The 24,458-nt window shown below is 31.1% G+C and overlaps 1 protein-coding gene across 20 annotated transcripts in view; it reads left to right on the top strand.

Annotated features, from left to right (window-relative positions):
- Positions 1-24,458, top strand: part of br (broad-complex core protein) — a 70,994-nt gene that overhangs the window by 12,592 nt on the left and 33,944 nt on the right. The window contains exon 1 of one of the 20 annotated variants that reach the window (XM_081995853.1): positions 14,095-14,250. The exons of 18 other annotated variants lie outside the window; for them this stretch is intronic. The gene's annotated coding sequence lies outside the window, so the exon portion shown is untranslated. Of the gene's footprint in view, positions 1-14,094; positions 14,251-18,680; positions 19,499-24,458 lie in introns of those variants that run through there. One more of the 20 variants, XM_081995852.1, reaches the window with a different exon arrangement.

Below are 24,458 nucleotides of genomic sequence, written 5' to 3'. Positions count from 1 at the left end.
TCAAAATTATGATGTAACCTGATAAACTTATTAAAAAGTGCTACTTTCACATTTTGACCTGAAAAGTAAGGGGAAACCAATGTGTGGCTGTAAAGATGGCGTCTACAAAATTATTGTTGGATTTCACTTTTACATTAATAACTTAGGTCTTAAACGTAATGTTTATTAATAGAACTGAAATGTTTCAATCTAAATTTAAGATCTTCTGGATATGCTTAAACATTCCCAAGTTTTCAACAAAATCAAAGTCAATTACTTTCCTATTCAACAATAGACTTGCCAGCATCTTTCTAATCTCAATGAAACCAAAATTGAAGCTTTTATTGGAAAATTAACATTAATAGCGTTTAGATTCCTGATTGTTTCCTAAATTTGGCATTGAAACGAAACATTTTTTGGAAGTTTGAAATATCAAAAAATTGCATGAACACAAATACTCAAATTCTTCTAATTAACATAAATTTTTGAAAAATAAGAGGTAGTAATAAAATTGAGCTCTGAAAATTGCATTTCACATTTAAATTAAACTTAATGGTGTAATAAAACTGAATAATGCTGATAAAAAAAATAGGAAGGTTGAAAATCTTAAATTCTAATAATCTTCAAATCTCAAAATTGCAACAAAACTACTGGAAAAAGACCTATTATTTGGTTAATTTTGATATAGAAAAAACCAAACATTCTCTAAATCGTAATTATTGTATAGTCAAGAAATTTGATAATATGTTCAAACTTTTAAAAAATTGGCCGTATTCTCTTTAATAGAAATAAGAGAAAAGCCCATTTCGCTCTAATTAGTCGTCCAAAAAAGTATTTATTAAAAAATACTATAAAATTTCAACTTAAATAATCGGTTTTTTTTTGTTTGTACAGCTAGCAAAAAGATGAAAGGAAAAGAGTAAGAAAATTGTATATTCTACACGAGTGAAAGCGAGCAACTTTTGCTCTAACTAGTCAAAAAAATGCAAAAATGACATTTTGTTCTTCAGATAACTCGTAAATAATGCTTTTAAAACCTGTTGAATCCTGCAACTCAAGTCAATTTAAATGCTAAAAGTTGAAGTTACTAAAAGATGTTAATCGTTTGGAGAATGTTAAAAGTTAAGTTTCTTTTAATTCTCTTTAAATTTTTAGTGAATCTAGACGAAAGATAATTATAAAACAAAATTTGACAAAAATGCTATACAGGTTGGTTGAATAACTATTGCACTATTGGCCAGGTTAGGTTAGGTTGGGGTAGATTAGGTTAGGGTAGGTTAGGTTATACTATACAGGTTGGTCCAGTAGAAGTATTAGCAATGTTACCAAACCGACAAAGTCTACTAATTTAATACGATATGCGTTTGCAATCTTGCTAATCTGGCAAGATTTATCAATTTAGATCGAAATTAATTTGCAATGTTACCAAACTGTCAAACTCGACTGATTTAATACGGAATCTGTTTCCAATGTTGCTAAACTGACAAATTCTACTCATTTGGTTCGAAATGTGTTAGCAATGTTGCCATACTGACTAGTTCTACAAATTTGGTTCGAAAAGTATTAGCAATGTTACCAAATCGACAAAGTCTACTAATTTAATACGATATGCGTTTGCAATCTTGCTAATCTGGCAAGATTTATCAATTTAGATCGAAATTAATTTGCAATTTTACCAAACTGTCAAACTCGACTGATTTAATACGGAATCTGTTTCCAATGTTGCTAAACTGACAAATTCTACTCATTTGGTTCGAAATGTGTTAGCAATGTTGCCATACTGACTAGTTCTACAAATTTGGTTCCAAATGTATTAGCAATGTTACCAAACCGACAAAGTCTACTAATTTGATACGAAATGTATTTGCAATCCTGCTAATCTGGCAAGATTTATCAATTTAGATCGAAATTAATTTGCAATTTTACCAAACTGTCAAACTCGACTGATTTAATACGGAATCTGTTTCCAATGTTGCTAAACTGACAAATTCTACTCATTTGGTTCGAAATGTGTTAGCAATGTTGCCATACTGACTAGTTCTACAAATTTGGTTCGAAAAGTATTAGCAATGTTACCAAACCGACAAAGTCTACTAATTTAATACGATATGCGTTTGCAATCTTGCTAATCTGGCAAGTTTTATCAATTTGGGTCGAAATTAATTTGCAATGTTACCAAACTGTCAAACTCTACTAATTTTATACGGAATCTTTTTCCAATGTTGCTAAACTGACAAGTTCTACTCATTTGGTTCGAAATGTGTTAGCAATGTTGTCAAACTGACTAGTTCACAAATTTGGTACGAAATTTATTAGCAATGTTTCCAAACCGACAAAGTCTACTAATTTGATACGAAATGTATTTGCAATCCTGCTAATCTGGCAAATTTTATCAATTTAGATCGAAATTAATTTGCAATGTTACCAAACTGTCACACTCGACTAATTTAATACGGAATCTGTTTCCAATGTTGCTAAACTGACCAATTCTACTCATTTAGTTCGAAATGTGTTAGCAATGTTGTCATACTGACTAGTTCTACAAATTTGCTACGAAATGCATTAGCAAGCAATGTTATTAAACTGACAAATTCTACCAATTTGGTTCGATATGTGTTTGAAATGTTACCAAATTGACAATGACATGGTTTTCTTTCAAATTTTTTTCGCCTTTAAAGACTCTTGAAATTGAATGATAAAAATTATCGGTAATTTTCAAGCTCTCGTCGAATTACCACCGACAATTTTAAATTGAATTTTATTTCACTAATAGCCATTTTAGCCTTATATTTCTTTCAGTAATAGGTCGATCCAATTCGTCAAATACGTTCCAAAGGTTTTGTCTGTCAAATCTTAACTTTCTTCATCCTGATCCACAATATTTTCTCATTTGCTCTGTCAGCTTTAGTTCCATGAGAACAACATCAGAATTTATCTTTCAGTGATAGAGTCAATTGGTAATTAATTCCACATAGAACTCATCCAAAGTTGTAGAGAACTCAGACATTATCCTGCATCTAATTTAAACTGAAGGCCTTGGCAAAGTGGTCTAATTTACCAATTTACACTTTTCAAGGAAACAAGCCGATAATTTTTTAATGACCTTTAATGAAAAATATATTTTCCGGTAATTTGTGCCTTTAGGACGAAAAATATGAAAATGCTCCTCTTTCCTCTGCGTTGTAGCAAAAAAGGGGTCGGACGTAAGCCGAACGTTCGCTAATCTAATACAGGGCCGTTGTAGCGAATCGGAACGAAATGAAAGAAGGGCATAGAACAGAATAAAATTAAAATGTTGAAGCATTGCGCAACTACGGCGGCTGGAATAGCCCGCGAAGAATTTAATGATTTTTTGGGGGACCGAATTGACGCGAGGGGCGAAGGGGGTGCCCTCATTAGCATAGGCGGAGCAATTAAAAATATCTCCCCCGGACCGCACTAGGAAAAATTTGATCTCGCGGAACCGGGATGTCTTTCTCTAGCGACCTTGAGTTCTGATTTTTCACCAGTGCCGTAGTCTGATTTTTTTTTCAGTTCAGTTTCTATGTTCTTTTGTTTCAGTCTTTAAGTAGAACCCAATGACGTCAGTTTTTGCTTTTTTGGAATATGAACGTTTCTTATATTAAAATACCCTCTGGAGGGTGCAACAAATTCAAAGAGTTAGTTAATTCCAAATATTTACATAAGAATAAGAAATCACTGATAAGAAGAGAGAAGCATTACATATCAATTTACTAGACAAAGATGAAGAAGAACATCAAAAGTGACATGTATTAATCTGTCACTACAAATGTGACGTAATGCAACTGTTGGTCACATGACCATTTCATCAGGATAACTGATAACTAATTTCTTGTGATCTTCTGAACATTGATATCCTATGGGTAATTTTGAAATTTCCAGACATGTTTAAGTATACAGGATGTCTGTTGCTCTGAGCTATTTAAACAGATACAGAAAAAGTTAAATCAAAGGGAAAGTTACGCATTTTGGAATTTAAGGAGATATAATGTGAAAAAACCGAAATTTTGGAAAAAAAAACCTTCAATAATTAAGAACGATTATACGAAAAATCAAAGTAAACTGGTATGACGTCACCAGTTTCAAAAGTTTGTTCCAATATTAGTTCTACTATGTCAATCAAGTTGATTTGACAGATAACTTTGAGCGCTATTGCCAGGTTTTTACAAGGTAGATCATTATGAAAAAACAGAAAGGAACGCAATTCTAAACCAAGAAACCAAAGACAAACGAGACAATTTACCTAAAATAAACATTTTTTTTCTTTTTCGAATAAAACATTATGTATAATGTTTCTTTTTTTTGTTCGAAATAGATGTCATGTTTTGTAATGTCATTTACTTTTTCCAGGTTGGAACTTAACTTTTGCATTCAATGTAGAAAGCCAATAAGTTGTTTTAAACTATATATGGCAACAATGCACGTTTGTGATGACTGTGACGTCATCCTAATTTATTGTGATATTGCCTATACGCCATTTTTTTATTATATGCCATATCTAGGCTAGACGATAACGTCGAGATTATCGATAGTTTTAATTTGTGTTTCAAAAACATTACAAGTATTGTGTTGTTATTGTGAACCGGTTATCACTACTTCACGAGATTTGCGTTTATCTGGCTTAGTTTCCTCTATAATGACGTCATAGACACTCAAAAAACAAGGTCATTCGAAAAAAAAAATGACTACGTGAAAACGTATAAAACAATAATAATTGATAACGCAGTTGTTGGAATTAATAATAATTCAAAAGTTTAAGGTAATTGCAAATTTTTTAGTTAGATTTAAGTTAATATTATGCAGTTCAGTTCTTTTTGGATTCAATTTCCCATATTTTTATGATTTTTTAAAATAAAAAGTATCTTAATTACAGGAAGTACTTGAAATTCTTACATTATTAATTACATTGTGGTTGGCTTATCAGATTTTTTTTATTACGTAGTGTTAGTTTCCATAAACTGGAAATTATTTATTTATAACTAGCTCAAAAGTCGTTGGGCTATCATCCTTGTTCCTTCACCTTTTTGCGGAATTACTCAATAAACACTTTCCTGTAATTCATTACACCCGCGTAAACACCCATCCATCTTTTATAATATTTAACAAAACACTGAGATCCATTTGAAAAAAATAACTTCCTACCATGTTTATGTTAAAAACTGGCAAACATCAAACTAAATTAAAAAAAAAACTAACAATAGTTTACATTGAAAATATCAAATCGTCCAAAAGGCATCCAAACGGGTCAAACTAACCAGGACACCAGAAAATAGGGATAATGCTCTTTTTATCTTAAAAATAACAAATTTGCAGCTAAAATCTAAAATGTTGACAATTTGACAACGCTGCACTAAAAAGGCAACGTCCTTATTTTGGCTTTTTTAAAGTGAAGAAAGTCAAATTATACCAACTTACTGTGATTGTTAACATTTTAACTTAAGATAATTTAATAAAAATCTTCAATGCTTTTATTATGGTGTCGTATACACTGCCTATAGGTATACTGGGTGTTCCATTTTCATGTGTGTCTAGTTTTTTCATCTAATCACGTCTTATTACAAATTCTTTCAGAACGGTTTTAACCAGTTTAGAACATGTCAGATAGTTTTATAACCCAAATTAACAAGTTTTTTAACGTTGTTGACCACAAGCACCCACTTATGATGTTGTACCTGGCGCGCCATGCTTATTTTTAGAAAAACCAAAAATTTTTTTATTCTGCTAGTGAAACTAAACTGGACCTAGACGACTATGTTGGCGGTGGGCGGTTTTATCATCATGGTTGATGCATTTTTCCGCCGCCATCCAAAACATTCGCGATATTTTTAGCGTTTAGTGGACTAGGTTTTATTTTAAAAACCATGACCTTGCCAACAACTTTTCGCTGCAGTAAAAAATCTATTTTAATTTGCCACGACTTGGATAGTTTTCAAGAAAAATTTTAGTTCACCCATATGTTTCTTATGAACACAGTATTTTTTTCTTTTTCTCTCTCATCTACAAAATTATCATATAGTAATTAGTAAAGTAAATTTGGCGACAGACTATCTTTGCAAAAACTGTTAACATCATAATCAAGTGACGTGTCAAATCTGACAGAATTTACATCTAAACATCTAGACAATGGTCATGAATAGTGATTCACACGTCACAACTGTCAAACATAAATCCATAAAGGGTCCTCTAGGACCTAGAGGAATTGAAATATTTAAACATTCCAAAGATGAGTTTTACAACAATTTGCAGATGTGTCAAAAACGTGAAAATTCTAGTTGAAAAATGCAGTTTCTTAATTTGTTTAGTAATAAATAAGTCATTTGATCCATTGTGTTATTTTGAAGTGTCATTTTGATCTATTTTTGCCTCAAACTATTCTCAGTTATTGTGACAAAACACTTTAAGTTAGTGGCTTATACCAAGTAAATTTGAACCATAATGATATTTGTTGTTTCTGCTGTAATTAAAGGTTTCTGGGAGTGGAGGAAATTAAATAATTAAACTTGCTGTAGATGTGCCAAAAACAAAAAAAAACATAACTTTTTTCGGTTTTTAAGTGTCAAATTTTTTGAGAGGGTAGAGCAGAAAGATTTTAAACTGTTTCAATTATGGTTTCAATAGAAATGAGCATCAACCTTTTTCCAGAAACAGTATTTTAGATGTGTACATTTAAATACTTTGCCAAAGTAAGGCAAACATTTGTAAATATACATAATACAACCATTGACCATCAATCACCAAGTAAACCAACGGCAATCCACTAAAACTGTAACAAGTAAAATTACTTTATTGATTTTCAGCATTTCTTTTCGTCTCTTAAATTTTCTGGTTTTTATAGGGTAGCCCAAAAACAGACCTCAATTTACCATTAGCGTTTTTCCAAAGAAGCTCTTGATATAAATAAGCTTCTGCTAACCTGCGATTCTTCCCTGTACGTTATCGATCAAATATTGACTATCGACAACTGAAGAAATATCCCTATCGAGTATCGAGCCCCAACACAAACCGACATCCTCAATTATTAGGTCAATATCAGTGGTTGAACTCCCTCAACCAAGAATTCGCGGAAAAACAAATGTTTACAGTCTGCCAATCAGTCAGTTTATTTACTTTTTTTGTATCCCACGCTTTTTATTGTTACGATTATCAATATGTTAAACAGTTTTGCGGAAACCTAACGAGAAAAAAAAACATGCTTAATTCCTTCTCTGCCTCTTACACATGACAGACCACCAAAACGAACGGAATCGGCAATATTTTTCCCGTTTTCGTTTCGCCAACTGCCTGGGCCATATTTTATTGATTTTATAATCAATACCGCAATAAAACCTGCAATGTTTTCATCTTTATTTTTCCCCCAGCATCCCTCCGGCCGCCCTTTACTTTTGTGTCCGCATATACACCCGTTCTACTAGTATCTGTTTATTCCCCGCGCTTTTTGTTACCTGGGCGACTGCTGTCGCTATTAAAACAACTTGAGAGGGGTTGAAGGGGGAAAAGAGATGAAGAGGAGAGGGGATGGAAACACTCATCTCCCCTCTCCTATAAATATGATTATTATGAGCTGTAGAGGCAGAAGAGAAAAACTAGGGTGATGGTTTTCCTGAAATCAGATTTGCGTTATAACGTTGTAGTACACCACCAATGTTGTAGCCTCTCAATTTGTTACAGGACAGAAGACAAACAGATTTAGACACAACAACACCAACCAAAATGGAGATGATGTTCTCTAAGTTGGTTGAGATTACTCTTTCAAAAGGTTTAAATTTTGCCATTACACCACAACACAATCTTAAACTTGACATTATTTCTGCAATTGAAAAGACAGCTAAAAATTTGCCAGAAGAACTTCAACAAGATTTTAGAATAAGATCTAACTTTATCTTAAAAAAAAAAACACAAAAACAAGCGTTAGACTCTCTTAAAACAGGCAATAACATCAAATTAACCAAAACTAGAAAACCCACTTAAATATTGATGGGATTAATAGAAAACCCTTTAAAACTGTATTTTATAGGTTGATGGGTCTGTTTTTGACAGTTTTGACGTGTTTTCCATTCACTAAGCTGACATCTGTTAAAATTTATCCCAAATGACCATAAAGAAACCTTGACAGTTACTAAATCGTATAATCATTTTATGAGTTTATAAATTTGTTTTTGACAGTTGTGTTAACTGTCGTTTTTGTCGTTGGTCGCATTCGTTTTCAAGCTCCATAGAGCGAGCAGAGCGTTTTTGACGTGACGATGACGTAATTTGGTAAAACCATAGATTGACCAATTGTCAAACTACGTCATTGTGACGTCAAAAAAGTTCTGCTCGCTCCATGGAGCCTGAAAACGAATGCGGTCGTTATTTTTTTTTTAATTTTTTACACTCACTTTTAGAACAAATACAGGGTGTCCCACGACGAAAGACCTCGATTGATATTGGAAAAAGTATAAATAGGAGAGTTTTGAAAATTTGGTAGGATACTGATGTGGGCATGCCCAATCCAACTAAAATATTTTCAAGATGGTTGCACTTCCGCTTATACCGGAAGTCGATCACACCTTTCTTATTTTAAATAGAACACCCTATATATTATTACATATTTGGATTCCTCACAAAATTCTGACCAACTTTTGTATAGAATGCCCTATGCCTATCTCTAGCCGTTTTCGAAATATTTGATGTTTTTCCAAAAAAGTGACAGTTGCAACGCTCAACATATTTTTGTACTATGTTAAAACCGTATTTCATTTTGCAATGAAACTTTGGGTTATTGTAAATAAAGGATCGTTTTATTAAACTGAGGGTGCGTAATGACTCATTTGTATACAGGGTCGTCAAAAAAAAATCATAAAGTTGCCACTAAAAAAAATGAAAAATCTCAAGTTTTTTAAATAGAAACCCACATTTTTTATGACGGAATCATTTTGAGCATTAAAAATTACTATAAGTTTCAATTTACTTGCCTATACCTAAATCCAACCCATTTCGTTTTATTTGAGAATAAACATTTTTTTATTAGGCTGCATGGTTGGAATTAGCTGGTACTCTAGTTAGCCATGCTTTTGACACACGGTGATATTGGAGAACTGCAAAGCATGTTATGTTGAGCGTTGCAACTGTCACTTTTTTGGAAAAACATCAAATATTTCGAAAACGGCTAGAGATAGGAATAGGGCATTGTACACAAAAGTTGGTTAGAAATTGCAATTTCTACATTTGTATTATTAAGGATTGGTTTTGTTTTAATAGCTTTTATCTTCACAGATCCCGTATTCTTAAAATTTTCAATTATTTGCTTGACAGCTTTTCGTGATGGCTTTGGTTTTTCTGGATAACGAGCGGCAAATACCTCACATGTTCTACTCACAACTTTATCACATTCTCCGTAAATAATAAACAGATTTAAGTAATCTTGGTTTGAATAACGTAACCGCGACGGCATATTTGCAGTTGTCAAAACACTCAAAACTAGTGTTATTAACATGCTCTGCAGGTCTCCAATATCACCGTGTGTCAAAAACATGACCAACTAGAACACCACATAATCCCAACCGTGCAGCATAATAAAAAAATGTTTATTCTCAAATAAAACGAAATGGGTTGGATTTAGGTATAGGCAAGTAAATTGAAACTTATAGTAATTTTTAATGCTCAAAATGATTCCGTCATAAAAAATGGGGGTTTCCATTTAAAAAACTTGAGATTTTTAATTTTTTTTAGTGGCAAGTTTATGATTTTTTTTTGACGACCCTGTATACAAATGAGTCGTTACGCACCCTCAGTTTAATAAAACGATCCTTTATTTACAATAACCCAAAGTTTCATTGCAAAATGAAATACGGTTTTAACATAGTACAAAAATATGTTGAGCGTTGCAACTGTCACTTTTTTGGAAAAACATCAAATATTTCGAAAACGGCTAGAGATAGGCATAGGGCATTCTATACAAAAGTTGGTCAGAATTTTGTGAGGAATCCAAATATGTAATAATATATAGGGTGTTCTATTTAAAATAAGAAAGTTGTGATCGACTTCCGGTATAAGCGGAAGTGCAACCATCTTGAAAATATTTTAGTTGGATTGGGCATGCCCACATCAGTATCCTACCAAATTTTCAAAACTCTCCTATTTATAGTTTTTCCAATATCAATCGAGGTCTTTCGTCGTGGGACACCCTGTATTGCTTAACAAAAGAAAACACAAAAACCCAGAAAAAAAGGTTTTTGAATATCTGAAAATTAAAATTGTTTTAGGTTAGGTTGGCTCAATCTTCACATAAAATGGTCTCAGAAACAGATATAGATAGGTCTATGACATTCTATGTGAAAAAACTACAAATATGTCCAGAATTTGTCGTAGAATCCACACAGAAACTATACATAAGGTGTTTCATTTAAAATAAACCTAAAAAATAAAATAACGAGGGTATGCAAGCTATAAAACTAGAAAACACACTTAAATATTGATGGGATTAATAGAAACCTTTAAAACTTTATTTTATAGGTTGATGAGTCTGTTTTTGACAGTTTTGACATGTTTTCCATTCACTAAGCTGACATCTGTTAAAATTCATCCCAAATGACAATAAAGAAACCTTGACAGTACCACCAAATCGTATAATCATTTTATGAGTTTATAAATTTGTTTTTGACAGTTGTGTTAACTGTCGTTTTTGTCGTTGGCCGCATTCGTTTTCCAGCTCCATAGAGCGAGCAGAGCGTTTTTGACGTGACGATGACGTAATTTGGCAAAACCATAGATTGACCAATTGTCAAACTACGTCATTGTGACGTCAAAAAAGTTCTGCTCGCTCCATGGAGCCTGAAAACGAATGCGGCCGTTATTTTTTTTAAATTTTTTACACTCACTTTTAGAACAAATATTGCCTAACAAAAGAAAACACAAAAACCCAGAAAAAAAGGTTTTTGAATATCTGAAAATTAAAATTGTCTTAGGTTAGGTTAGTTCAATCTTCACATAAAACGGTCTCAGAAACGGATACAGATAGGTCTATGACATTCTATATGAAACAGCTACAAATATGTCCAGAATTTGTCGTAGAATCCAAACAAAAACTATACATAAGGTGTTTCATTTAAAATAAACCTAAAAAATAAAATAACGAGGGTACGCAACCTATAAAACTAGAAAACACACTTAAATATTGATAGGATTAATAGAAACCCCTTTAAAACTTTATTTTATAGGTTGATGAGTCTGTTTTTGACAGTTTTGACGTGTGATCACCATTCACTATGCGGATATCTGTTAAAATTCATCCCAAATGACCATAAAGAAACCTTGACAGTCACCAAATCGTATAATCATTTTATGAGTTTATAAATTTGTTTTTGACAGTTGTGTTAACTGTCGTTTTTGTCGTTATTTTTTCAAAATTTTTTTACACTCACTTTTAGAACAAATATTGCTTAACAAAAAAAACACAAAAACCCAGAAAAAAAGGTTTTTGATCATCTGAAAATTAAAATTATTTTAGGTTAGGTTAGTTCAATCTTCACATAAAACGGTCTCAGAAACGGATACAGATACGTCTATGACATTCTATATGAAAAAAACTACAAATATGTCCAGAATTTGTCGTAGAATCCAAACAAAAACTATACATAATGTGTTTCATTTAAAATAAACTTAAAAAATAAAATAACGAGGGTATGCAAGCTATAAAACTAGAAAACACTTAAATATTGATGAGATTAATAGAAACCCCTTTAAAACATGTGTTTTATAGGTTGATGGGTCTGTTTTTGACAGTTTTGACGTGTAATTCACCATTCACTATGCTGCTGTTAAAATTCATCCCAAATGACCATAAAGAAACCTTGACAGTTACCAAATCGTATAATCATTTTATGCGTTTATAAATTTGTTTTTGACAATTGTGTTAACTGTCGTTTTTGCCATTTTTTTTTAATTTTTTTACACTCACTTTTAGAACAAATATTGCTTAACAAAAAAAAAACACAAAAACCCAGAAAAAAAGGTTTTTGAATATCTGAAAATTAGAATTGTCTTAGGTTAGGTTAGTTCAATCTTCACATAAAACGGTCTCAGAAACGGATACAGATAGGTCTATGACATTTTGTATGAAAAAACTACAAATATGTCCAGAATTTGTCGTAGAATCCAAACAAAAACTATTACACTACATTTAAAATAAACCTAAAAAATAAAATAATAAACTGAGCCTGTGGTGTAGAAGAAGTATGTTATAATTATTATACAGAGTGTCCTAGATTTGAATCGTAAATATCGATCAGATGACAAAATAAAAAAATAAAAAAAACGGTTTACAGAGAGTTTGTTAAATGTCTAGTTTTTGATATACAGGGTGTCATATTTTAATAAAAATCCTATATGGCTTGAGATATTTGAATAATTTTTTGAGCTGCGTTAATTGTTATACTAGGAGTTTTTTGAAAATATTTGTTTTAATATTATACAGTGTGACCCATTTAGAATGGAAACACCCCTATAAAATTTTAGGTTATTAACCGATTTCAATGATTTTTTTTTTTGAAATAATTAGGAATGAAATGTCTATTACGGGAGAAAATTTTAAATATTTATTTCAGTTTTCAGGTCATATTACGATACTTTTTCTTGATAGAAAATGGAGAATTTTTATTAGCGATTTTTTTATTGAAAAAAATACTACGCCACTGGATCTATAGTGCTTTCAAATAGCTGTGACCAAAATTTCATAAAAATCCATTCATTAATAACAAAGTTATGACAAATTAAAATTCAAAAATCCTCTAAGCTAACGGTCACAAAAGAACACCCTGCATCAACTGTTGCCATAGAAATGGTGTTATTATTTACTTGTTTATTATTAATAATTAATTGATTAATTTAATAAAAAATTTAAAAAAAATTAAAAATTAATTTTTAATTTTGGTCACAGCTATTTGAAAGCACTATAGATCCAGTGGCGTAGTAATTTTTTCAATAAAAAAATCGCTAATAAAAATTCTCCATTTTCTATCAAGAAAAAGTATCGTAATATGACCTGAAAACTGAAATAAATATTTAAAATTTTCTCCCGTAATAGACATTTCATTCCTAATTATTTCAAAAAAAAAATCATTGAAATCGGTTAATAACCTAAAATTTTATAGGGGTGTTTCCATTCTAAATGGGTCACACTGTATACCACATTTGACATCCTGTATATCAAAAAGAAAGCATTTAAACAATGTTATGATATGTTTATATGAAAAATTTTCATATTTTTTGCCTTGGTTTGTTCCTAGATTTAGTTCGGGCAGACTTAATTTAATTAGGATAGGGCAAATAAGGTATAAAAGCGTTTTCTTAGCTTTTTCAATATCTTTCCTTATAAAAAAATATCACTTGCAAAGCAATTTTAAAACTGCAATTAAAAAATAAATGCGAGAATTGGTGAGGTTAATTAGGGAAATTAGCAATTAGGTTAGTTAATACTTTGGTGACCATATCTGAATAGCCACAATTCCAGTATTTGCAAATATTATAGGTTGATAGCCGAAAAAGCGTTCTTCATTTAAAATGGTTTTTTGATTAAATGTACCGTGCAGAAGCAGAAAAAAATGTACGCACATAATCACCTGGACGCCACTGTTTTACCTAAATAGTTACCTTCAAAATACATCCCAGACAAAGATTAGATGCGTTATATCAATATATATTCCGCAAAAAGGTTATGTAAATAACCATTTTTATTATTTTGATTCCATATCATTAGGGAGCTTTCTCAGACACGCACCCGTTAATTATGCACACGCAAAAACTCTACTCATACAACTATTCTGAGATTTTGGTCAATTCAATTATACGGTCATTTTGATCAATATTAATAAAAGAGAATTAGTAGTTAATACGGCATTCCAACCAATCCAATAATACCCTATTTACGGGTTTAGGGATAATGCAGTTACAAAATAAAATTAACGTAAACGTACACGAGATCTGCCTAGTCGAGATGTTTTCGAATGACACTCGTGTAGTAATAGGACTACACATTTTTTTTAAAAAACTAAATAGTAATGTGGCGTAAGCGTATCTCGCTCTAGATAAAATTTCATTTGCTAGTCGCCATAATACAAAATAGCTGAAGATAACTACTTCAGGAGTTTGATTAGAATTGTGTCTAGGAAACGTTTTGCAGTATATCATGAATTGAATTGAGTGGACGTTGTTTTTTACAATGTGTTTATTCAGACTTTAAATGATAGGATGTTGTAATTGCATTTTATTCAGGTACGTATACTAAGCTTGTTGTTGTCAATGTGTACAGTTAAAATACTAGGCAGACTCTAGTTTGAAGATGGCTTGACCGTTACCGGTCCCCAGTAAATGTATATTGTGTCAAAAACTTTGAATCTTTCACTTCAAGTATCTGGACAATTGCTTTCTAATCAAGCAAAAAAAAATTAGCAAATCCCCCTTTTTCGTGAAACTAGGTTATCATATTTTATACAGAAAATAGTGCAAACTTGTTGAAAGCTTAGTAGAGCAAACAGCCAAGATCATCAGCTATTACAATGACCCACTTTCTCAGTGATAGTTGTATTATTATTTATTTGATAAGAATTTGCAAACATTTTTATAGAACAATTTACAGATAAAACTAAGTATAGTAACTAATCTAGTTCATTTTATAGGCAAAGACAATTAAATTTTGAAATGAAACGCTACTGACACGTTTGCCTCTATAATATACGTTTCAAGGATTTTCCTACTTTTCTTATCAAGAAAACAAGATATTATCACGCATACCTAGATGATGCTAAAACTGTTTCAATGCACTAACTAATCAGGTTATACAATAGCGCAAAATTTTTCAGCCTATAACTTACGATTTTTCCTGTATCTTGAGCTAAATGCATCACCCAAACTGATATCAAATAAATAATAAATGCTAAATCAAATGAGTGTAAAAACAGTTTTAATATCCGACAGGGCTATTTCATCAATAATGACACTTATTAAGGTCAATTATCTAAGAAATAATGCCCTGGGGCGTTAATTCCTGAGGGCATTATTTTTTATAATGCCCTTTGACCATTTTTTAAATAAAATCGAAAAGAAAAGAAAAATTTAAAGCATGAAAGTCGGACATTAAACGTTGAAGACACCACAGGCATTATAGGAAATAATGCCCTTGGTATCTTAATTACTATTTTGCTCTCGTGAGGAGTCTTTTAATAATGCATACACGTGGCAAGCATTCCAGAAATATCAATTAGTAGACGAAGAATTTAACACCAATTTTAATTAGTACAGTAAGTGAAAAAAGTGTAAAAGCGGCTGTAATGTGCTTTTTTGTTAAATTACATGCGGGTAGTCAATAATGATGGCCAATAATACATAATTAAGAGATTACGTGACTAATTTTGTACTTAATAATTCATGTAGGTTTACTTATAGACTATCAACATTTCACGTAAAATATCTTTAAAAAAATGGTTAATAATATATTTAAAAAAGGAGCAAAGAAAACTAAGGCGACAATAAAAATTAGGTTAGAAAAGAGAAAGTACAAGAACACCCTGTTATTTAAACATTCCAATAACTAAGGCGTATTATAAGTAAAACAAATAAACACCTATTGTTGTGGTTAATTGGTTTATATGAAAGCACTTACAGGGTGTCCAAGATATAAGTAACTACATGGAAAACGGTAAGAAATTCAATAAAAATAAATGGGTTGAATAATGGGTAAGAAGCACTATGGCAAAAATCAAAGTAAAATAAGATGGCACCACAATAGAAAGGTGAAGTTTTGAATGAGACAAATATAGTTGCAAATGTCACATTCAAAACATTTATCTCTCTATTACGTAATTTTACTGTGAACATCATTTATCTAATTTAGGTACAAATACCAAATTTTTAAAATGTTGCCAAATTGAACATTTTCGTAATTTAATATCAGGTTATTGCAATGTTGCCAAATTAACATTTCAGTAATTTAAAATCAAATTTAGCAGCAATTTAAATATTTTGTCTGTTTTAGTATCAAATTTTTGCAATGTTGGCAAAATTTAGAAACAAATGTTTACTAAGTTACAATTTTTTTTTGAAAATTTACTAAAAAGTAATGTCTCCTCCTTAGTCATATTTCAACAACGTTGCCAAACCGATCATTTATCTAATAAATTACTAAATTTTGACAATATTGACCAATTATCTAATATAGCACCAAATTTTCCAATGCCAATTGCCAAATTGACCATTTTTCTGCTTAGAAAAAATATTGTATAATAAATTTGCCTATTTTTTAGTTTTGTACCAAATTTTCCTAATTTATATATCTATAATTTTCCAACATTGCCATTTACCAAATAATTCACCAAAATTTTACAAAATGATCAAATTAGCCATTTTGTTAATTTAGTACCAAAATTTGAATAACGGCAACGTATTGTAATAATAATTGTAATAAAACAGCAAATTTTGCAAAATTTACCATTTTTCTTACTAAATTGTTGCAATGTTGTCAAGTTGTCAAACTAATCAATTATCTAATTTACTACGAGGTTTTCGCCATGCTGCCAAAACCGACCATTTTAATAATTTATTACCAAAATGTAGCAAAATTATAACAAAAATTTCATGACTAATAAAAAATTACCAAATTTTTGCAACGGTGCCAAGTTGATCATTTTCCTAATTTAGTACCATATCTTTCCAACGTTGTAAACTGACCATTTGTAAATTTACTACCAAATGCTTCAAATCTGACTAATTATCTAAGTTTATACCAAGTTTATGTGTCGTTGTCAAGTTGACCATTTCACTTTAAATATGGCCAAATTAATCATTTAACTATATTATTACTAAAATTTTGCAAAATTATCAAATTGGTCATTTTGCTTACCAACATTTTTGCAATATTGCTATAATTTTGACAGTTTTACTAATTTATTATCATATTTTTTCAACTTGGCAAAACTGATAATTTGCGTAGCTCATTACCAATGTTGCCAAGTTGACCATTTTTCTGACAATATCATATTTTTCCAACGTTGCCAAATTGACCATTTATTTAATAAAGCACCAAATTCTTACAAAATTAACAAATTAATCAAATTGGTCATTTTGCTAATTCAGCATCAAATTTTTGCAATATTGCCAACTTGACGATTTTACTAATTTAATTTTTCAAAGTGACAAACTGATCATTTATAAAATTTTTCAAAATTATTAAATTAACTATTTTGCCAATTAAGTACCAAATTTTTGAAACGGTGCCAAGTTGTTCATTTTCCTAATTTAGCACCATATCTTTCCAACGTTGCAAACTGACCATTTGTAATTTACTATCAAATGTTTGCAATGTTTCAAATCTGACCATTTATCTAAGTTTATATCAAATTTTTGCAATATTTCCATTCTGACCACGTATCTAATTTAATACCAAAAGTTTATGCAACGTTGTCAAGTTGACCATTTCACTTTTAATATGGCCAAATTAATCATTTAACTAATTTATTACTAAAATTTGGAAAATTATTAAATTGGTCATTTTGCTAATTCAGTATCAAAACTTTAGCAATATTGCTATAATTTTGACATATTTACTAATTTAATATCATATTTTTTCAACGTGGCAAAACTGATCATTTGCCTAGCTTATTACCAATGTTGCCAAGTTGACCATTTTTCTGACAATACCATATTTTTCCAACGTTGCCAAATTGACCATTCCTTTAATAAAGCACCAAATTCTTACAAAATTAACTAAGTAAAAGTTTGCAAAATCATCAAATTGGTCATTTTGCTATTCAGCATAAAATTTTTGCAATATTGCCAACTTGACGGTTTTACTAATTTAATTTTTCATCGTGACAAACTGATCAATTAAAAAAATGTTGAAAATTATTAAATTGACCATTTTGCTAATTAAATATCATATTTTTGCATTGTTGCCAAACTGATAAATTTTCTAGCATATTACCAAGTTTAGGCAACGTTGTGTCAGTGTAACTAACCATTGATCTTATTTAATACCTAATTTTTAAAATTTTGCATTTTCTTAATGTGGTCCATCAAACTTTGGTTACAATAGTATACAATTTTTACAATGTTGCCAAATTAATATTTTCTCAAAAATTATTACTTTTTATTAAGTGATCAATATTCATATTGCAGAGAACTGACCATTTTTTTGGAATGTTGTGTGAGCTGCAGAAAAACTGGTAAATTAAGTTGACTTGAACTCTGTTATTTGAAACATTTACTATAGAACACATTATGATGAATGGGATTATCACGTGGCTTTGAAAATACCACGCTAAATAGTACCATTTGGTCCATAGAAAGCATCTAAGTTGACTTATTTTTTTTTATATTTTTTTAATAAATAATGTTGCAAAAACAATTTAATTTAAGGGTTTCAAATTAGAAAATGAGGGTTAGTTAAGATTAGTAAATGATGTTTTTTACTATAAATGTTAAATTGGAGGAAGTAAATAAGAGAATATAATTTGTGTTGTGGTAAATGTTAATTAGGTTACATTTCCGATCCTTCTTTATCAAGTCAGAGTCATATTGTGGAATATTAGCGCATTCAAAGTTCACCGATTTTTGACAAAAAAATGTGTGGTTTCCGGTAAGAATGTTCAGGACGCCACTGTCAGTTTCATATTTTTCTAATCAGAGGAAGAAACTAAGAGAGCTAGCAGGTTGCCATAAAAACGCGGCATGAGGGGGATGTTGTGCGGCAGGAGAGGGAAAAGGGGGGTAGGAAAACGTCGGCCGCGTTACGTGTTCGTGGCAATAGCGAAAGTCTGCAGGAGCAGGAAACAAACACAACATTCCCGGCCCATCCCGCAAAAATGTGCCGGGAACGGCACTTTTACTTTTAAAAAAATCGGTTTTGCGCCAGAATCCGTACGGGGCCCCCTCTTGCCTCCTCAAGAGTTCGATTTTTTTATTTTGATATTTTTAATTGCGGGTCTGTACTCGTTATATTCTGCGCATTTTCATTCGCGCGAGGCGGGGTGGGCTCCCCCCTTTTTCCTGCTGCACGCACTATTTTTTAGTGCCGGCTTATTACAGCAGATGTCTCATGACTATGTCCCAATAAAGAATAACTCTGGTCTGGCCCTCGATATTTTTTGCGCGCTCCCAAATTTTAATATTCGCACGCTGTCGCTCGCCGGGCTAACTTCACTTTTCGATGTTGTTGTTTGCCGAATAGTTTAGTTTGTTTGTCAACCGTCGACGGTCGAAACACGTCAATGAACACCGACTTTTTCACGTTTTACTTTCCGGGATTTTAGTTTTTTTTTGTTCTCACTCTCCACTTTCTCACACATTTTCGCTTTTCCGCTGCACTTTGGCGCGAACCAATTTGAATCGGAAGCGCGGTAAAACAAGTGACAGTTTGTGCGCGTACACGTGATTTTTGGAAAAAAAGTGAACTGGAGCAAACTTGGACCGCACATGCACATTTTAGCACAAATGCCTTGAAGACTTTTCCTGATTTTTTTCTTTCAAGGTAATTTTTTTACATATTTTAAATAAACTAGAAAAATTGTGATAATAAGTGACGGTTAACATGTTTCTAGTAAACTGAAAATTCCCAATTGAGTAATAAATGTTCTTAACAATGACTGATTAAAATTTTCCTAGATGTTTACAAAATGTATCACTCTGGGTATTTTCTAGGCCAAATATAAACTGTTGATCACCTGAACTGTTTCACTTATTATCTTTTACGAATTACTTACGCTAGTTATATTATATTTAAAAATTAGACACTAACATTTACTGGATTAGAAACTAGAATTATTCACCTCCTATACTAAATTAAAATTTAAAGTCATTGAACTGTTATACATAATAATTGTAATTTGTACTATACATATACTGTAAAATACCAAAATTCCTGAAATCACCAAACCACTATATTTATTAATTAATTAGAATATTTTGGTGTTTAAATTGGATGCAACAGACTAGCCTAATAGGGTTAAAAACGTTTATAAAAGTATAATTTAAAATTTACATTTTTTACAATTTTCTTATTTTTAAATAAAATTTATTGCAGACAATTAATAAGTCTCAAAATGTTTATAGTATATATTTTTTTTTACATTTTCTCAATAATCTATTATGTGTCAAAGAACTTTGTCTTATTATTTTTGCATATAAATATGAAATATTCTTTCTGAAAAAAGAGACACTTGCAGGTAGGATTAACAATGCAAATAACCAAAAAGCTTCTAAATTAATTGTTGAATACCATCTTTGGCAAATAATCAGTAAGGAAGGCAAAAAAGTTAAAGACCCATGACAAAATTATCATCCTGTAGATTTTTAAACTGAAAGCAACAATTAAAGATAACTCATAAAAACTATGAAGAGGGTCAAAACTAACTAACTTTGCCACCCTGTATCCTGTATCGTAAAAAAGAAGTCGACATACAGGGTGGCGCAATAAAGCAGCAACGTTTTCGATCTTTCGAAAGAGCTATTCTATGAAAGTTGTACATAATCAAATGAAACAGCCTGTGTATTTATCATTTTTTTTAAAATTAGTAGCAAGTTGCAAAGGTGATAAAGAAAATATTCAAACTTAAGGAAAATTTTGGTATCTTTGCTATTTTTCAAATAATTACTTCTGTGTGATGAAGTGGCCAAACTCGGTCTAAAGTAAAGAGTACAAAGTATTTTCTACAGAATAAGTACCATGCTGGGAATTTTTCAAAAATTCAAAAAAGAAAATATAATGACATTTTGTCACATTATGACAGTTACCACCTGTCACAACTACAATCACTGCTAACTTCAAAAATAAGTACATTTATGTACATTTAGTACATTTATTACCATTTTTCAGGCTATAATTCAGAAATATGACTATAGCTCCAAACGAATCCAAAATAGTAAAAGATTGACAGGAATATTGCAATGGGTGGTCTGAAAATACCTTGTATGACGTGAATTTTGCTCTTTTTTGAACTATTATTTATAGTTTTGACTTCCTTTGGACCGACTTGCTTACTTTTATGATATAAAATCTCCTAATAAAAGAAAAATAATCTAAAAAAATAATCCTAAATCTCCTCCATAACAACTTGCAAATAACACAATGAAGTTTAAATCACCATGTATATTTTTGTTAATGGTATCTCTGCTGCACTTGTTATACATAGAGCCTAAAAAATTCCACTTTTGTTTAAATATTAATGGAAATAATACAAATTACTTTAAATTTTTGAAATTTTGAAAAATAATCGATAATGTTTCTGAAATGTTGTATATTCTGCAAAAAATTATACGATTATTATTAAAAATATTTAAACAGAAATCCGAGGGGTAGACCGCCGATAAAATTTTTTGTACACCAAAATGCCTTTTTGCATACAAAATTCCTTGAAATGCCTTTAAAATACCTCAAAATGCCTCATAGTAATAATGCCTTAAAATACACCTTGAATTTTTTTTATGACATTTGACCCTTGTCAAAATGTAGTAAGGATTAATGATTCAAAAAAAAAAATGACTTCCTCAGGTTACCTGATTGCTTTTCCAAATTTTGAAGACCCAAAAAATTTAAATTAATTTTTTTAAAAGTCACGTGACAGGTTTTAGGTTAGGTTAGGTGACAACGTAAAGGTTTTTCCAAATTGTTGACACTTGATTTGACCTTGTGCCGAAAGTTTAAAATTGATTTTCTAAGGTCAGGTAACTGTTTTTTCAAATTCTAACAAACAAAAATATTTTTTTACGGTTGTCTGCAATTACGGGTTATATTTTGACGTTTAAACGAATCTTCTAACTGGCATAGTAACCAAGTTAGCACGTGTCAAATAAAGACACCTATTATTTAAAAGAAACAGTTGAAAAATTAAATATATAGTATTTTAAATTTAGACAGTGGTAAAATTGTAAGAACTACGTTTTGAGCTTGCAACACTGTAAAGACTAGTTGACATTGTCCAAAACCGTCACGTGACCTCCAAAACGCAGTTTAAACTTTGGAAAATTGATAAATAAAATTTGGACAGTTTTAAAAACTTAAATTGCAAAGTACACGTCACGTGACGTTGATAATGCAATTCTGAGCTTGCACCACTGTAGGGCCCAGTTGAGATCTGTCAAAATTAAACACGTGACCGTTAAAATGTGGTTTAAACTTTAAAAACTTAGTAAATTAAATTTAGACTATTTTAGACAGTTGTAAAAGCTGAAATGGTACATATCACGTGACTTTGATTATGCAATTTTAGAGCTTGCAACATTGTAAGTCCAGTTGACACATGTCAAAAACAGTCACGTGACATTAAAAATTTAGTTTGATGATTGATGTTGAAAAATTGGTAAATTATTATAATAATTTGTAATGAATATTGTTTCAGCTCAATGTCATGTACAAAGGTTTTACCACAATATTTACATGTGCGGTCAATTTTGTTAATATACTGCGTGGTCTACTACAATGTATTCCTTAAAATATCGCAAAGTTTCCTTTATTTAGGCTTTATTTCGCTCAAAATTCCAATGAAAAGATCGCAAAACATTTTAAAATATATAGTCAAAGCCTCAAAATTCTATGAAATGCCTCATAAATACCTTAAAAATACGATGCCTCGTAATACTTCAAAATGCTTCGTAATACTGGCAAAGTGACTCATAATACCTCGAATTACCTCGAGTGTGTACACCAAAATACTACCCCTCGCAGAAATCTTGAAAAATTGAACACTTCAATTACAAAAAAACATGAACAATGATTATCAAATGCTAAGAAAAAAAATATAGCAACAAACGTTTTTAAACGTAAAATAGTTCATAATCTGTTACTAACATAATGGACATATTGTTTGTTTAAAGACAAATTTTGATTTTTTTACAAACATCGACATATTTCTGCCAATAATGTGTAAAAAGTACTATAAAAATTACCTTTTAATTCTGTCGTTATTTGTGTTTTTACGATATAGCTCGAGATAGGATAATAACATTCAAAAAACCTCAACAAATATTCATTTGTAGATGATATTTCTTATAATATTTTTGAACAAATTCTGTTAACCCACAAATGTATGTAACTAAATCTACGTTTTTGAGATATGATGACCCCTCTATTATTGCCTACCGGCAAAAATTTTGACATCTTGGGCTTTTTTTAAAACCTTTTACTAATTTGATTCTTGTAGAATAATTTTGTTCATAAAAGAGAAACTCCCAAACATGACTCCTTAATATGAAGAAATGTTTTAATTGTTAGAATTCGTTCAGTACTACTTAACTAGAGATTTCTGTTCATTACAGCAAGATTTTAAATTCACTTTTGAATAATGTAACATCTAGTGATGTGTCCTATTTTATGTAACGCAAACAAGTTTATTAAAATGCTTTTAATTGAATAGATAAATTTGATTATATCCTACTTCTACTGTAAAAGTACAGAAATTATTTATAAATAATTCAAACTTGATTCATTGATCAAACTTTAAAAAAATCTCTAAACCAGGAATTATCTTTTTTCCTAAAAAATATATCATTGAAAATTTATATGAAAGTTTTGTAGTGTTTTTATTTAAACATTTCGCGATAATGATAGCAGCGTGTAGTTTGTGGAATAGTTCAGTTGTTTAGCCTTTAAACGATAAGCTACGATCGCTGATTAAGTTAATCTATTCACTATCAGTGTGAGTTTAAAAAAAAAGAAGTTTCCAGATGACTTATACTGCATAGACTGAATAATACCTACTGCTATTCTAATGTGTCCTGTCAATATTGTTCTCGCATGAAAAATAGTAAGTAGGTACCAGTAAATGGACAGGAAGTAGGTAATAAAAACTTAGTCATTCTGGTAGATAACACCCATTTAATCTTCCTCTATCACCTTCCATTGTGCTGAAAGTTGAACGATATAGGTGAATCAGTTCAAAATTCCGACAGTTTATCAAAATTTCCCTGCAAACGCCTACATTCATAGTAACAAGCACATCAATAAACCGATAAAAAAAACTATTGGCAACGAACAGAAAAAAAATTCCAACGTCCTTCTAGTTGACCAGACCTGAATCCTGCAAACTTATCTATTTCTAGGAATTCGCGGTCGGTTTGAAAACACCTAAAACTGCTTAGTTGCAATTATTCAGATTATTCAGCGTGCCGGTTTGTTTATCTATGGAACTAATAATAATCGAGAGTTCTTTTGTGGGCAGACCGACTAGACACTCGGCTAGACAGACGAGCGTGCTTTGTTTATTCGCTCGTTTAGCACCGCTTAACCGCTATATCCTGCTGCAGCAGCGAACAACAACGAAACCTGTAGAGGTCGTTCGGTTGCAGTTATTTCGAAGTCAGTGGGTTTCCTGGCCGTAGCTGAGCTTTTGCTCTATTTGGCGAAGGATGTCTTTGGCCCTGACCGAGCTATTAAAGAACGGTGGGCGATTCTCCGGGAAATAAACCAGTGACTTGCTGGATTATTCCTGCTAAAG

This window comes from Ips typographus, linkage group LG1 (genome assembly GCF_016097725.1).
Source record: "Ips typographus isolate SLU linkage group LG1, UJ_Ityp_2.0, whole genome shotgun sequence".
Taxonomy (NCBI): Eukaryota; Metazoa; Arthropoda; class Insecta; order Coleoptera; family Curculionidae; genus Ips; species Ips typographus.
The sequence above is the reverse complement of the archived record's forward strand: the minus strand, read 5'-3'. Positions and strand labels throughout refer to the sequence as shown.